The 17,263-nt window shown below is 47.7% G+C and overlaps 1 long non-coding RNA gene and 1 pseudogene across 3 annotated transcripts in view; both read right to left on the bottom strand.

Moving 5' to 3' along the window:
• Window positions 1-16,473, bottom strand: part of LOC135057070 (uncharacterized) — a 51,696-nt gene extending 35,223 nt beyond the window's left edge. The window contains exons 1-2 of one of the 3 annotated variants that reach the window (XR_010244122.1): window positions 15,868-16,473; window positions 15,448-15,618 (exon numbers count right to left, since the gene is read on the bottom strand). This is a non-coding gene — a long non-coding RNA (uncharacterized LOC135057070). The remainder of the gene's footprint in view (window positions 1-15,447; window positions 15,619-15,867) is intronic. The other 2 variants (XR_010244124.1, XR_010244123.1) reach the window with 2 other exon arrangements.
• On the bottom strand, window positions 9,026-9,144 carry LOC134898059 (5S ribosomal RNA; annotated as a pseudogene).
• Window positions 16,474-17,263: the final 790 nt, after the last annotated feature.

The following is a 17,263-nucleotide window of genomic DNA, read 5'->3' as shown; positions in this document are numbered from 1 at the left end:
TTTTACCTGCTACTGCATTGGACTGGTTGGCAAAACTGAGCTGCTGTGCATGGAGGCGGGGTTATAGAGGAGGTGGTGCAAGGCATCCTGGGAACAGTCAAAGCTTTAGCCTGTTGGTGCCTCGGATCAAGATCCAACTCTACACCTTGATGCTATTCCCTGTGGAATACCAGCGTACCCGCTGCAGAAAAATAGGAATTTGATACCTACCAGTAATTCCTTTTCTCGTACTCCGTAGTACCATGGGGTATAGATCGGGTCCATTGGAGCCTGGCCCTTTAAGGAATCTTCAATGTGTGCTGTCTCCTCCCCTCTATGCCCCTCCTGCAGACTCAGTCTAGGAAAACTGTGCCCGAGGAGACGTACAGACTTTCAGAAAAGGAAAACATACAATAATAGCAGTGAGGCAACGACCCAACACACAACAGTAACAAAGGATTGCAACGCAAACCAGAACAAAAAGATAGCAACGCTAACCAGAACCAAGGAAAGCAATGCTAACCAGAACATGAACAGGGACAGAAATAGCAAAACCAACCAAGAACTAACAACCAAGTAAGCAGGAAAAACGAAGCACAGAGGCGGTCGCCCAGTATTCCCTATGGACTACGAGAAAAGGAATTACCGGTAGGTATCAAATTCCTATTTTCTTTAACGTCCTAGGGAATACTGGGAAGTATTAGTACCATGGGGAAGTCCCAAAGCTCCCAGAACGGGTGGTAGAGTGCCAAGATCCCCGCACATCCTCCTGACCAAACTGAAGGTCTTCACCTGCCAAGGTATCTAACTTATAGAACTTATCAAACGTGTTTGAACCCAACCAAGTAGCAACTCGGCACAACTGTAATGCCGAGACGCCACAGGCAGCCACACCAGGAGGAACCCAACGACCTAGTGGAGTGGGCCTGAATAGAACTCGACAGAGGCAATGCTGCCAAAGATTAAGCCTGTTGGATAGTAAGCCTGAGCCAATGGGCAGGACATCCAATCTTGGTAGCGTCGTAAAGAACAAAAAGCGAGTCAGACTTCCTGTGACGAGCAGTCCTCTTGATGTAAATCCTCAAAGCCCGAACCGCGTCCAAGAACTTTGAAGCAACGAAGTGTCAGACAAACCGGAACCACTATCGGTTGATTCATGTGAAAAGCAGATACCACTTTCTGCAAAAACTGCGGGCGAGTCCTGAGCTCCGCCCTATACTCGTGAAATATCAAATAAAGACTCTTACAGGATAAGACCCCCAATTCCGACACATGACTAGCAGAGGCCAAAGCCAACAACATGACGGTATTCCAAGCAAGATTTTTTAAGTCCACCCTGTGTAAAGGTTCAAACCAGTCCGATCGGAGAATGGCCATGGCCACCGTGAGATCCCACGGAGCCGTGGGAGGGACAAAGGGTGACTGCATGTGAAGGACACCCTTCAGGAACGTTTGTTCCTCCGGAATTAGAGCAAGTTTTCTCTGGAAGAGAATAAATAGGGACGAAATCTGAACCTTGATGGAGCCTAACCTTAGGCCCATATCCACGCCTGCTTGCAGGAAGAGCAGAAAACGGCCAAGTTGACAATCCATCATAGAATATTTTCTACTCTCACACCAAGAAACATACTTCTTCTAGATACAGTGGTAATGCATCGACGTGACCACCTTTCGGGCTTGGACCATAGTTGAGATGAAAGGAAGACCTTTTCTGGCTAGAATCTCCCTCTCAACTTCCAAGCCGTCAAACGTAGCCGCAGTAAGTCTGGATAGACGAACAGCCCTTGTGGAAGAAGGTCCTTTAGAAGCAGTAGAGGTCAGGGCTCCTTGAGAGACATGGTCAGGAGGTCCGCATACCAGGCCCGGCGAGGCAATATGGGGCAATTATAATTGCTTGTACTCTTTCCCTTTTGAGTCTTTTTAGATTTCTGGGAATGAGAGGAATCGGAGGGAACAGATAGACAAACTGGTAGGTCCACGGCGCTGTAAGAGCTTCCACCGCTGCAGCCTGTGGATTCCTCATCCTGGAACAGTAGCAACTGAGCTTCTTGTTGAGATGAGAAGCCATCATGTCTATAAGTGGGCAGCCCTACCGTTGAACCAGCTGTTGAAACACCTGAGAGTGAAGGCCCCATTCCCCCGGATGAAGGTCGTGCCTGCTGAGGAAGTCTGCTTCCCAGCTGTCCACCCCCGGAATGAATATGGCCGATATGGCCCTTGCATTGGCCTCTACCCAGAGGAGTATCCTTGAGACTTCTCGCATTGCGGCCCTGGTTTTTGTTCTGCCCTGATGGTTTATGTACACCACTGCCGTGGTGTTGTCAGACTGTACCTGTATGGCTTAATGTTAATGCCTGTAGAAGGGCATAGTAAATCGCCCTGAGTTCCAGAACATTTATCGGAAGAAAAGACTCCTGACTCGACCACCTCCCTTGGAACTGTGCCCTCTGGGTCATAGTCCCCCAACCATGGAGGCTTGCATCCGATGGCAGCAGAGTCCAAGACTGGATTCCTAAACATCGACCCTCCATGAGGTGAGAGACTAGTAGCCACCATAACAGGGAGATCCTTTCTTTCGGCAATAGGGATATCCTCTGATGCATGTGCAGGTGAGACCCCGACCACTTGTACAAAAGATCCAGCTGGAACAGATGCATGGAACTGACCGTATTGGATTGCCTTGTAGGAGGCCACCATTGTGCCCAGTAGTCAGATGCAAGGGTGCACCGAGATCCTGCGCGGTCTAAGCACAGAGCGGACCATAGCCTGAATTGTTAAGGCTTTGTCCATAGCCAGTATCATCCCCAGGAAGTGAAGCCTCTGTGATGGTTACAGGTGTGATTTTTGGAAATTGAGGATCTACCCATGGTCTGTAAGAAGACATGTAGTCAAGTTGATGCTTTGTAACAGAAGATCCCTGGCCACCACCTTTATGAGGAGATCGTCCAAGTAAGGGACTATGTTCACACCCATCAAGCGTAGCTGCAGAATAATTAACCCTCTGTGCCATGGATAGGCCAAAGGGCAAGGCCTGGACTGGAAGTGGCAGTCCTGTGAATCTGCTTGATGCGGGTACATATCGGAATGTGCAGATATGCATCCTTGACATCCAGGGATACCACGAATTCCCCTTCCTCCAGGCTTTGAGAGATTCCATCTTGAACTTGAACACCTGTAGATACTGGTTCAGAGATTTGAGGTTCAAGACTGGCCATAACGAACCATTCGGTTTCGGTACCACAAATAGGCTCGAATAAAACTCCTTGCTTCTGAGCAGAGGAGGGACCGGAACAATCACTTGTGTGTGTAGAAATTTTTGAGTTGCATCCTGCAAGGTAACTTTTGTTACAGGTGAAGCTGGTAAGCTTGATCTCAAAAATCGTTGGGGAGGAGTACTGTTGAACTCCAGCCTGTAGCCTTGAGAAATTAGACTTCTGACCCACGTATCCTGGCAGGAAGTCTCCCAGACGCGGCTGAAGTGACGCAGCCGAGCTCACATCTCGAGATCCCCTCAGGGTGGGTGGACACCGTCATGCTGAGGCCTTAGCGTTAGCAGAACCGGTGGACTGTTCCTGACAACTGGTGCTTGCAGGTTTTCTGGACTTACCGCTGGTGCCTCTAGTCGCATTTGAGACACCTCCGGCCTTAGATCGAAATCTATGAGACCGAAAGAACTGGACAGAACGCCCCGGATAGGAGCGTCTCGCCGGCACGGCCCCAGAGGGGAGAAACCCAAAGAGCCATTCCCCAGAAAAGGGAAGAGTTTGCACACTACGTTTGGATTCTGCGTTCACAATCTACTGACGCAACCACAAGGCACTGTGCGCCGACACTGCCATGACAGATGTCCTAGCATTAATGTTTCCCATCTCCTTGAGCGAATCACAGAGAACACGTGTAGTGTCCTGAATGTGTTGTAGGAGGGTCACCATAGTGACCAAGGGCATATCACCGAGAGGCCCCCCTGAATTTGAGTGGCCCAGGAATGAATGGCATGGGTCATACAGTAGCCCGCAATGACCGGCCTTTGTGATACACCTGCTGCCATGTAAATAGATTTGAGTGTAGTCTCTATTTTCCTATTCCCAGGATCCTTCATGGTAAAGAAACCCGGAGCAGGCAGCACCGCCTTTTTGGACAGGCGAGAGACTGATACATCCACCCCAGGAGGTTCCTTCCAAAATTTCCTACCTTCAGGAGCAAATGGAAAAGTGAGAGCAAAAATTTTGGGCACTTGGAATTTTTTGTCTGGAGCTTTCCAGGCCAACTTGAATAGGTCATCTAACTCTATTAGAGTCAGGGAAGGTGACATTGGGCTTGTTTTGAATAAAGAAAAATGACTGCTGTGACGCAGCGTCCTCTAGAGGGAGCTTTAACACGTCCCGTATAGGCAGAATTAGGGGTTCAATAACCTGAGCAAAATCAGGATCCCCACTAACGGGATCCAAATCATCCCCATCCTCCTGTATATCATCATCTGTATCAGAGAGTAGAGCAGGTAACCCACGCTTCTGTGGACCTGCATGAGAGAGGGGGGGGGGGGAGGGGGCTGTACTGCATCTGCTCTAGCAGCTAAATCTGCTACAGCTTGTTGTAGTAGCTGAGTTTTCTGCATATTAGCAGTGAGCTGGGATGACATATCTGACATCATAGTTTTAGGAGACCCTAACCAGTGGGGCACTGGACCCTCTCCCCCAGTCCCTTCAACTGATTTGAGAAGATTGGCTGCATTGTTCACAGGAAACAGAATCATTAGATAATGGAGAGAATCTGGTGTGACATACACTGCACAGCTTCTGTTTACCCATGTTTCACAGTAAGCACAATAACATACACACAGACAGTTATAGTGCAAGCCTACCCTACTGTATGTGAGAGGAGACACAGAGAGACGACACCAGCACACCCTGAGCTGTACAACCCCAGTGAGGTTGTCAGCATACTATATCACAGTAAGCACAATAACATACACACAGACAGTTATAGTGCAAGCCTGCCCTACTGCATGTGAGAGGAGACACAGAGAGAGAAGGACACCAGCACACCCTGAGCTGCACAGCCCCAGTGAGGCTGTCAGCTCACTATAACACTGTAAACACTAACAATTCCTGTCCTAAAGAGGATTTATATAGCGTACACAAGCGGCTCTCCCTCTTTGCTACACTCTGTACCAGATATCCAGCGTGTCTGAGGATCAGGAAGTGCTGTGTGTTCTGTCTGTGCTGCAGTAAGCAGAGGAAGGCGCCAAAACACCTCAGGTCCCGCTCTGAGGTAGCCCCGCCCCTTCCAATGGCGCCGGAGATACCTAATAGTATTATATTGGCAAAGTCTCCATTCTTGCTCAAAACCTCACAACAAGTGCTTAGGTTGTGCCAGTTTCCACACGGTGTTATTAGTGGGACCCCCCAGGGAGGGTCCCGGACGCCGCACCCGTGGTCAGCCGCACATTGAACCGGGGGACCCTGGTTTGTACTCACCACCGATGTCACTTTCAGGCTGCGTTAGGGGTGTGCGGTGTGCTGCGGCAGTGGCAGCCAAGGCGCAATGCCCCGCTGAACAACAACCCCTCAGGACGGTGGTCCTGCAACAGGGAAGCAGCTCTGCAGGACCGTCATCCCCCCCTCTCCCCCTAACTCCCATGCCGAAAAAAATAAAAGATTAAAAGAAATTGAAGAAAACTCTCTGGAGCTCCAGAGCTGTGCATCCTCTCCTGAGGGCACTTTTTTCTAAACTGCCTATTGGAGGGAGCATAAAGGGGAGGAGCCAGCACACCCAGTTGAAGAAATTTAAAGTGCACCGGCTACTTTGGACCCCGTCTATACCCCATCGTACTAGTTTCCCCCAATATCACTTATGGATGCTAGAGAAAAGAATATTAAATTGGGCTTTTAACCAGGGTGCATTTTCCCATATTGCACAAAGCCTGAGATCTGCATTTCCTACATTCTCAGCATGAAAATTACTTTTCACCAGTGTGAATTTTCTGATAGTTAACCAGACAGGATTTATGTGTGAAACACTTATCACACTCAGGACATGGAAACGGCATTTTCCCAGTGTGCCTTCTACGATGTTCAATAAGACCAGAAAAATTAGAAAAACATTTGTCACACTCCGTACAGGGATAGGGTTTCTCACCAGTGTGAGTCCTCTTATGTGTAATAAAGACGCTGATCTGTCTGAAACTTTTCATGCAGTCGGCACACGGGTACGGCATGGCACCGGTGTGAATTCTCTCATGGGTAACGAGAGATGACTTCAGTCTAAAACATTTCCCACACTCGGAACAGGAAACAGGATTTTAATACCTACCGGTAAATCTTTTTCTCCTAGTCCGTAGACAGTGGCAAACGCAGGATTTGCATGGGGGGGTTCCAGAACTCTGTGGAGCCAAGCACGGGGGTGGGGACTGAGGTGACCCAGTATATGCTGGGTCCGTAAAACTAGTGTGTCTGTGTATATATCTATCTACACACACACACATATATATATATATATATATATATATATATATACCGTATATACACACACACACACACACACACACATATATATATATATATACATACACACATATACACATAGCATATTAAACATGCATACATATATATATATAAATACACACATACAGTACACGTATATACGCATGTCTATATATCATGTGTGTGTGTGTTTATATGTATGTATATACATGTGTGTATATATGTATGCACATGGATATATATGTGCTATAATTAAAATAAACTTTTATTAAGCACTTACAAGTGCCACCAGGAAGACAGCAGGCTGCAGAGGACGCTAGACAGCCATTAATAATACTCATGCAGCTAAAAAATAAATATATATATATATTTATTTTATTTTTATTTTTTCTGGTGGAGGGGGGTTTCTGGGTGCCCGGAACCCCCCCCCCCCCCCCCCCTGGGTGCGCCACTGTTAGAGGATGCTGGGGTCCACTTCATGACCATGGGGTATAGATGGTTCCGCAGGAGCCATGGGCACTCTTAAGACTTTTCAATGGGTGTGAACTGGCTCCTCCCTCTATGCCCATCCTCCAGACTCCAGTTATAGGAGCTGTGCCCAGGGAGACGGACATTTCGAGGAAAGGATTTACTTTAATACTAATGGTGAGATACATACCAGCTCACACCTCACCCATGCCGCACAACATGGCATTCAACATAACACACGCCAACAGGCATGAACCAATTACAGCAAATATGCTGAAACTAATAAAACACAACATGTGTAACTCTAATAAATAAAACTGCAGGTAAAGTACGCACTGGGACGGGCGCCCAGCATCCTCTACGGACTAGGAGAAAAGGATTTACCGGTAGGCAGGGGCGGATTGGGAACAAAAAGCGGCCCTGGAAAAATTTATACTGGTGGCCCCACATGGGCAGCATCAGAGATGTAAGGTCTAGCCATGGGCCATGGCGGCAGTACCCTCCCCCCAAGACTTTCCGGATAGTGGGGATGTCCAGCATCAAGGGGAAGTTAAAAGGAAATAAAATTAAATGTTATGAGCACATTATATGATACACCTTCAGAATTTAGGAAACTATATCATTCTTTAGAAAGATATATTTTCTTGCTTATTACACCAACCGTATCCCAATCACTATTCACTCAATCTTATATGTCAGCCAAGCAGGCAGACAGAGCATACACTAGATCATCTGCAATCACAGGCAAAGGGTCAAAGTAATTTTCATATATGCAAATAGTTTGGCATCTTATTCATTATGTCTATAAATAGGACCACATGTCTTCACTGTAGATCCTATGGCCAATCCGCCTCTGCCGGTAGGTATTAAAATCCTGTTTTCTCATACGTCCTAGAGGATGCTGGGGTCCACTTCATGACCATTGGGTTTATACCAAAGTTCCAGTACGGGCGGGAGAGTGCGGATGACTCTGCAGCACCGATTGACCGAACTTGAGGTCTTCATCGGCCAAGGTGTCAAACTTGTAGAACTTAGCAAATGTGTTTGACCCTGACCAAGTAGCTGTTCGGCAGCCGCCCTGGAGGAGCCCACCTTCCCAATAGAATGGGCCTTCACCGACGTAGGTAACAACAATCCAGCCGTAGAATGTGCATGCTGAATCGTACCTCTGATCCAGCGCGCAATAGTCTGCTTGGAAGCAGGACACCCAATCTTGTTGGGAGCATACAGGACAAACAGAGCCGCTGTTTTCCGTATCCTAGCTGTTCTAGTGACATAAACCTTTAAAGCTCTAACCACATTTAGAGACTTTGACTCAGTAAACGTGTCAGTAACTACTGGCACCACAATAGGTTGGTTTATGTGGAAAGATGAAACCACCTTTGGAAGAAAATGTTGGTGAGTTCTCAACTCTGCCCTATCCTCATGAAAGAGGGAGCAAAAGTTTTTGATCCTGCACAAACCTGTTCCAAAATTGCTAAATAAATTATCTGAAAACCAGAATTGGACAATAGTATTAGGAAATTCCTGTCTATCCGTCTGGCGGTGCGCCCAGAGTCATAAGAAGCAAGCAATAGTATATGTACAAGGAGAAAAAGTATGACTCTTGTTTGGGCGCACTCTTATTAGTTTCCTTAAATGGTCAGTAAATAGTCAATCTATGACTCTTAAAGATGTTGTCTTGTGCTAGTATCCTTCTCCCCACATAAATCCTCAAGGTGAGATAGACTCGACATAAACAACCATAGTTGTATGGTGCGGAAAATGTGTCTGAAAGAAGGTCTCTCTTTATTTAAATATATGTATGAAATGTTCAAATCTCAATTATACCTGGATAAATGCATATAGGAAAAGTAGCTACATCTCAAGCTGCCTCCGTCTGCCAGAGATCTGTACAAACTTAGTTTGTATTAATGCGGCCCTAAGTGGGGTTAAATACGTGAGTGGGAGAACCCACACACTTTTTAACAATTCTTGCAGTTTGCCACTGTCATAGCTGAGTAAATAATCACAATATAAATTAAATTAAAGAGATAGTTGGATTGAGTATGAGTGGTGATACTGCTGTTGGCGTTTTTGCTACAGGGAAGAAAGCCTTCCTACTTCACCAGGTATTCCCTAGCAGTCGCCTGTCTAGGTACTGACCTAGCCCACCTCCGTTTAGCTTCCAAGATCGGACGAGTTTGGGCGTGAACGTAGGGGTATGGTCGTAGGAAGAACTTGCCCTATATCGCCAATGAGAGTGCACCGAAAAGGAAGGATTGATTCCTTCTGGGGAAAAAGAAATGAAAGAGAATGGATGAATGATTAATCAAACTATATTTCGAGATAGGATATGAAACGATAGGTAGATAGGTGTGAATCTGCTGTCCACGTTAGACTGGAGAAATGTGTCCCTAGGGAACACGTTCTCCAGAATCATGGATGAGAGTTCACAGAAGGAAGAAAAGTAGGAATATGGTGAGAAAATATAGGAAGTATTATGACCACTGTTTTTTAGATGATGCTCTAAAGTCACCTGTATTAATTCAATATGGTAAATTTTGGTGACGGTAAAGATATCATGCAGGTATCACAGCAACGGAGAAGCAAACAAAAACTATAGTCATATGGTCTTGTACTGATCAATAAGTTCTGTAATTTGTGAGAAACCGCTAAATACAGGGTTATGTGTATTTAACACATATCATTAAAGAATCTGAAAAAGCTGGTATGATAGCCTGAAAGAATGAAAAATGGTTATTTACGGTGGTGGCAAAAATAATAATAAACTCCTGTTGGAGGCGGTTATTGCTTGTATTTACACAGGGAAATAAGAGAGACTAATGAATTATCAAACAATCCCCTTGGTGACACGTCCGCAAGTAAACCGACACATAAGTTATGCTTATCAAATGCTGCCTAAGGCCAGCTAATTACGAAATCACACCAAATCATTCCCTGCGATCATGAGTATATGCAGAGACTTTGTTCATTGCTATTCATAGGCATAAGAATGAAGTGAAGAAAAAATGGAGCAAGGTCACCAAACAAACCCATTTCAAGTAACCAGACACATGAGTTATGCCTTTCAAGCGCTGCCTAAGGCCAGCTGATTATGTAATAACACCAAGTTATTTCCTGCAATCATGAATATATGCAGGAACTTAGTTAATTGCTTTACATAAGCATAATAATTAAATGAAGAAAAAATGGAGCAGAGTCACCAATTGCTATACCGATCTAGGGCAAAAGTGCTTAATCAAAATAAAGGAGCAAAGGATTAAGAGAGGCAAAATGCCCCCAATAGGACAATTAAGGTAATAAATATCACCCATTCAGATGTCAAGCAGGAGAGGTGCCCACTGTAAAAAACGCGTTTCACCCGAACACGGGCTTGTTCACTTTCATTCTGCCCTATCCTCATGAAAGACCAGGTAAGGGCTCTTGTGAGACAAGGCTCCCAATCCAGACACCCACCTTGCGAATGCCAATGCCAAAAGCATCACCACTTTCCAAGTGAGAAACTTCAACTCTGTCTCTTGTAGAGGCTCAAATCAATCCGATTGAAGGAACTGCAACAACACATTAAGGTCCCATGGTGCCACTGGAGGCACAAATGGAGGCTGGATGTGCAGGACCGCTTTCACGAAGGTCTGAACTTCTGGAAGAGCGGCCAATTGTTTTTGGAAGAAAATTGACAAGGCCAAAATCTTGACCTTGATTGACCCCAATCGAAGGCCCTCCTCCACACCAGCCTGCAGAAAATGGAGAAAACATCCCAACTGAAACTCTTCCGTAGTAGCCTTCTTGGATTCACACCAAGACACATATTTTCTCCAAATACGGTGGTAATGTTTCGACGTTACTCCTTTCCTGGCCTGAATAAGTGTGGGAATTACTTCCTTTGGAATACCCTTTCAAGCTAGGATCCGGCGCTTAACAGCCATGCCGACAAACGTAGCCGCGTTAAGTCTTGATACACGCATGGCCCCTGCTGCAGCAGGTCCTCGCGAAGAGAAAGAGGCCAAGGATCTTTTATGAGCAACTCCTGAAGATCTGGGTACCAAGCCCTCCTTGGCCAATCTGGGGCAATGAAGATTGCTCGAACCCTTGTTCTTCTTATGATTCTGAGAACTTTTGGGATCAGCGGAAGTGGAGGGAAGAAATACACTGACTGAAATACCCACTGGGTTACTAGCGCATCCACTGCTATTGCTTGAGGGTCTCTCGACCTGGAACAATATTTCTGAATCTTCTTGTTGCGACGAGATGCCATCATGTCTACTTGATGAACTCCCCAAAGACTAGTCACCTCTGCGAAGACTTCTTGGTGGAGGCCCCACTCTCCTGGATGGAGATCGTGTCTGCTGAGGAAGTCCGCTTCCCAGTTGTCTACTCCCGGAATGAAAATTGCCGACAGAGCCGTTACATGTCTTTCTGCCCAGAGGAGAATCTTTGTCACCTCTGCCATCGCCGCTCTGCTTTTCGTTCCGCCCTGCCTGTTTATGTACATGACTGCTGTTACATTGTCCGACTGGATCTGCACGGGATGATCTTGAAGAAGATGTACCGCTTGTTGAAGGCCGTTGTAAATGGCTCTCAATTCCAGCACGTTTATGTGAAGGCAGGTTTCCTGACTTGACCATTTTCCTTGGAAGCTTTCCCCCTGAGTGACAGCTCCCCAGCCTCGGAGACTTGCATCCGTGGTTACCAGGACCCAGTCCTGAATCCCGAGCCTGCGTCCCTCTAGTAGGCAAGAGCTGTGTAGCCACCACAGGACTGAAATCCTGGCAGGATTATCTTCCAGTGCATGTGTAGGTGGGATCCTGAACACTTGTCCAACAGGTCCCACTGGAATACTCTGGCATGGAACCTGCCAAACTGTATGGCCTCGTAGGCCGCCACCATCTTCCCCAACAACCGAATGCACTGATAGATCGACACCCTTGATGGTTTCAATATCTGTTTTACAATTTTCTGGATTTCCAGAGCCTTTTCCACTTGAAGAAATACTCTCTGAACTTCTGTGTCCAGAATCATCCAGATAAAAGACAATCTTGTCGTCGGTTCCAACTGTGACTTTGGAAAATTTATGATCCAACCGTGTTGTTGGAGTATGGACAGGGAGAGCGAGAAGTTCTGTAGCAACTGCTCCCTGGATCTCGCCTTTATCAAGAGATCGTCCAGATAAGGAATTATATTGACTCCTTTTTGACAGAGGACCATCATCTCCGCCATCACCGTAGTGAATACCCTCGGCGCCGTGGAGAGACCGAAAGGCAACGTCTGGAATTGGTAATGGCAATCCTGAACCGCGAATCTCAGATAAGCCTGGTGAAGAGGATAATTGGGAACATGCATGTAAGCATCCTTTATGTCTACTGACACCATGTAATCCCCCTCCTCCAGACTGGAAATCACTGCCCTAAGTGATTCCATCTTGAACTTGAACAGTTTCAAGTAGAGATTCAGATTTTTTAGGTTTAGGATTGGTCTGATCGAGCTGTCCGGCTTCGGAACTACAAAGAGGCTGGAATAAAATCCCTCCCTTTGATGTGACAAAGGTACCAGGACTACGACCTGATCCTGACATAATATTTGAATTGCCGCTGTTACTGCCTCTCGTTCTGGAAGAGAAGCTGGCAAGGTCGATTTGAAAAATCGGCATGGGGTACGTCTTGAAACTCCAGCTTGTACCCCTGGGATACTATCTGCAAAACCCAGCGGTCCAGGCCAGACTGAATCCATCCTTGGCTGAACAGTTTGAGATGTGCCCCCACCTGAGCGGCCTCTTGCAAGGGAGCCCCAGCGTCATGCTGTAGATTTGGCAGAAGTAGGGGTAAACTTCTGCTCCTGGGAACCTGAAGCCGCTGCAGACTTCTTTCCCTACCTGCAAAGAAGGGGGATCCTCTCGCTTTCTTGTATTTATTGGGCCGAAAGGACTGCATGTGAGAGTGATATGTCCTTTTTGCCGGTGCAGGCGCAGAGGGTAAAAATTTCGACATACCTGCGGTAGCCGCAGAGACTAACGCATCCAGTCCATCGCCAAATAAGGCCTCACCTTTATATGGAGAGCCTCCATATTTCTTTTGGAATCTGCATCCGCGTTCCACTGGCGAATCCACAACGCCCTCCGAGCCGATACTGCCATGGTAGCGGCTTGTGAACTCAAGAGTCTTTCATTTTCATTCAAGAATCTTTCATTGTTTCTAGTATGTATGCGGCAGCGTCTTTGATATTCCCTAACTTAAGGAGTATCTCATCTTTATCAATCATGTCAATTTCTGATGACACGCTGTCTGACCATTTTTCAATAGCGCGACTCACCCATGCGCAAGCAATTGTGGGCCTGAACAGTGTACCATTGGCAACATAAATGGATTTCAATGTAGTTTCCATTTTCCGGTTAGCCGGCTCCTTTAGTGAAGCCGTGCCAGGTGCAGGAAGAATTACCTTCTTTGTCAACCTGGACAGTGCACTGTCTAACACAGGGGGTGACTCCCATTTTTTCCTGTCCTCCACCGGGAAAGGATAAGCTATTTGAATTCTCTTGGGAATACGAAATTTATTTTCGGGATTCACCCACATCCCTTCAAAGAGAGTATTAAGCTTGTGGGAAGGAGTGAAAGTGACCTTAGATTTCTCTTCTTTATAGAAATAAGCCTTCTCCTGAGGTACCGGAGTGGCTTCCGTGACTTCCAGCACTTCCCTTATAGCTACAATCATATATTGTATATTTTTTGCCAATTTATGATCTATTTCCCTGGAGTCACTATCGTCGATACAGGAGTCAGTGTCCGTGTCGGTATCAGTATTCACAATGTTCGCAAATGGTTTCTTATGTGACCCAGAGGGGTCACCTGCGGATGGAAGAACAGAACCCTGAAAAATCACATCTTCCACAGATTGTCTCCAGCATTCAGCATGAGATTCAGACTTATCTAATCTCCTATTGATATGATGCATACTATCACGTATTTCTTTCACCCATGCAGGCTCTTGGTGTGCCGGCAGCGCCACCACATTACACTTCTGTGTCCCTAAAATGGTTTCCTCCGGGGAGGAACTCCCTGCCTCTGACATGTCTTACACACGTGTACAACACACACACAGACACACTCGGACTTATAGGGGACAGACCCACAGTAAAATCTGTCAGAGGGGGACAGTTTAGGAGCAGCCAGTTCACAACCCCAGCACCAGTATCTAATGCCTGTGAACACAGAATGCCCACTGACATGCAGCGTTTTTTACACGGTAAAACACACTTATAAAGCACCAAATTCGCTTGTGCCCCCCCTGTTTTGCACCCTAACACTTCTAGTCAGAAGTGAAGGAGGACCAGCGATGTCTCTGCACCCTGAAGAGAAAATGGCGCTGAGCAGTGTGCTGGCTACCTGAGGAAGAAGCTCCGCCCCCACAATGGCGCGTTTTGCCTCAGAGAATTTGCATAATATTTAAACTGGCGGGGGTAGGGCTGTGCCTGGGCATCTTGTGCCCCCTTTTTGCCAGTTTATAGAGGTGTTTTTGCTGCCCAGGGCGCCCCCCCCCTGCACCCTGCAGTGCCTGTGTGTGTGGGCAGCAATGGCGCGCTGGGCTCCCGCCAGCCGCGCGGTACCTCAGCCGTCACTTTACTTGATAGAAGATCTGTCTTCTTCTACTCACCTGTCTTCTGACGTCTGGCTCTGTGAGGGGGGTGACGGCGTGCTGTGGGAGTGAGCATCTAGACATGGCTAGCATTCAGTACCCTTCAGGAGCTAATGGTGTCCAGTCAGCCAGAAGCAGAGCCATGAAACTCTTCAGGAAGTTGGTTCCTACTTCTGCCCCCTCAGTCCCATGAAGCAGGGAGACTGTTGCCAGCAGTTCTCCCTGAAAATAAAAAACCTAACATAAGTCTTTTCAGAGAAGCTCAGTAGAGCTCCCCTGGAGTGCATCCAGTCTGCCTGGGCACATTTCTAAAACTGGGGTCTGGAGGAGGGGCATAGAGGGAGGAGCCAGTTCACACCCATTGAAAAGTCTTAAGAGTGCCCATGGCTCCTGCGGAACCGTCTATACCCCATGGTCATGAAGTGGATCCCAGCATCCTCTAGGACGTATGAGAAAAATTGTTTCTCCCCTGTGTGAATTTTCTGATGTAAAATCAGACGTGACTTAGATCCAAAACTTTTATCACACTCTGAACACGGAAATGGTTTATCGGGTCTGTGTGTTATCTGGTGATGGACAAGTGATCTCTTACACATAAAACCTTTCCCACACTCAGTGCATACAAGGGGCCGTTCCCCAGTGTGAGTCCTCTGATGTATAACCATATCTCTCTTCCATGGAAAATATTTCCCGAACTCGGAACACGGGAACAGTTGGCCGCCTGTGTGACTTTTCTGATGCGAAACTCAACCAGATTTGGTCCCGAATAATTTCCCACACTGCGAACATGGAAATTTGGATTTGGGATTAAGAAACTTCCCGTATTGTGATACAGCGTCAGTTTTGCGAACAATTTCATTTATAATTATATCTAAGTTATCACGATAACCTCTTCCGTATCCAAAGCCGTCCGATGAGCTAGCTGCACCGGGAAGTACTGGATGGATACCGGGGCTATCTGGGAATTGACTTCAAGTATCTTGGGTGACATTTACTTCCATTTCACAATCTCCTGATGAAATGAGATGTCCCGCTGAGGTGTTCCTGCTGTGAAGTCCACCTGCCGGACATAAAAAGGGATGAACAAAAAATATTCAGAAAAATCCTATTCTTAGAGGTACTTAAATGTCAATGCAGTGTCAGTAACATAATATTTTCATTGGTAAAGCCAGAGAAGGAACAGGGGCGTGGCCTGACGGCTGAGGAGAGAGGCTGCAGATTCCCTGAGCTCCCAGATCCTTCTCCATTAAAATATTCTCCCTACCTATCCCTTTGCCCCATCCACGTCCCTTCTACCCTTGCTCATCACCTGCGGTGGATAGGTTTGTGCTGCGGAGTCGGGGAGTGTTGTAGAACACTCCTGCAGGTTGCGGCCTACCTCCACTCTGAAGCCGGGACCTCGATTTTCCAGCCTGCCCGGGTGGGCGAACCAAAAGTCCCAAATCCAGAGGACACCTGCTGCAGTGACATCCCTGGAGTGGCTATCGGCACTGCCTGACCCGCTGCCTGTCGCTGAAGTCCCCGTACCCTCGGCAGAGACGCCCGCACGCACAGCGGCCCCCTCACCTCCACTGCGGTAACCGGGGCCTTGACAACAGACGGAGGCCGCTGCGGAGGACTGTCTGCGCTGCTGGCGGGGCGGACACTCTCTCCCGCCTGTGCACCGCTCCCCACCACTGGATCATCATCCCCTGCAGGCAACCGGAGGCTGGGTGCTCCACTTCAGGTAACGGCCAGGCCGCGTGTGACCGGCAGGTGGCGGCCATCTTGCGGCTGGCGCCGCTCAGCCCCTGAGTCTTCCACGGCCCGTAGCGCGGACCCACGGAGCTCACTTGACCAGGCTTCTATCCCCTACTCCCCCGTTGGGAGGCCTCCCCCCCTTGCTGGTGGCTGACTGCTGAAACACCCCCGTGGAAGCCGGTATTATTGAAGTGCGGTGGCCATCTTGGGGTTGGCGCTATATATGCCCTGCATCACCACAGTCCTGTTTCACTGTTAGATGCTCTGACTCTGTTGGTCTGCAGCTGCTCACCCTCTGTGATACCCGGGGCAGCGCACAGACACACTAGTCTCTCATAGGGGCTCACTGCATTGTGGGCCTGGCGGACTGCCTGCTGTCTGGGAGCGGAGAGCTGCGGTCACCCTGCTTCTTTCATTGTTTACTTTGCGCCCAGCCTCCATCTTCTGTTTCTACTGCAATATCTGTGTAACAGCAAAAGATGGATTTTTTTCTAATTTACCTGCTATCCGTAAATTTATGATGTTGGGCCGCCCCTCTGGGGCCATATGGGCTTACTGTGCCTACTGTTTCTTCTTTGCAAGTGTACTCCCTCACTAATGTCCGGCTAGCCACGTCGATTCTGAGGGCTATGTGCCGGTGCTTGCCCTGACGGGATGCTGCTCTAATCACACAGCACTAGTCTAGAAGCTCTACTGATATAACTTGGGCACCTCATGGTGAGAGGTAAAAGAGGATCGCAAGGGTGAGGGAGGAAGTCGCAAAAGGTCACTCCGATACGTGCAATGGATACTCCTCCTTCTGCTGACATGGGGCAATTTCTCCTTCCCCAGGGCTCCGCCCCCACGGGAGATATTTTTTCGTCTTCGACCCCAAGTCTATCGCCAGTTTTGGAGTCTGCTTCTCAAGCGGGTGCCCTTGTGGCAGACCAACACACTGCGACGGATCCGGGCAGCTTCTCTCAGAT

This window comes from Pseudophryne corroboree, chromosome 3 (assembly GCF_028390025.1).
Source record: "Pseudophryne corroboree isolate aPseCor3 chromosome 3, aPseCor3.hap2, whole genome shotgun sequence".
NCBI lineage: Eukaryota > Metazoa > Chordata > Amphibia > Anura > Myobatrachidae > Pseudophryne > Pseudophryne corroboree.
The sequence above is the reverse complement of the archived record's forward strand: the minus strand, read 5'-3'. Positions and strand labels throughout refer to the sequence as shown.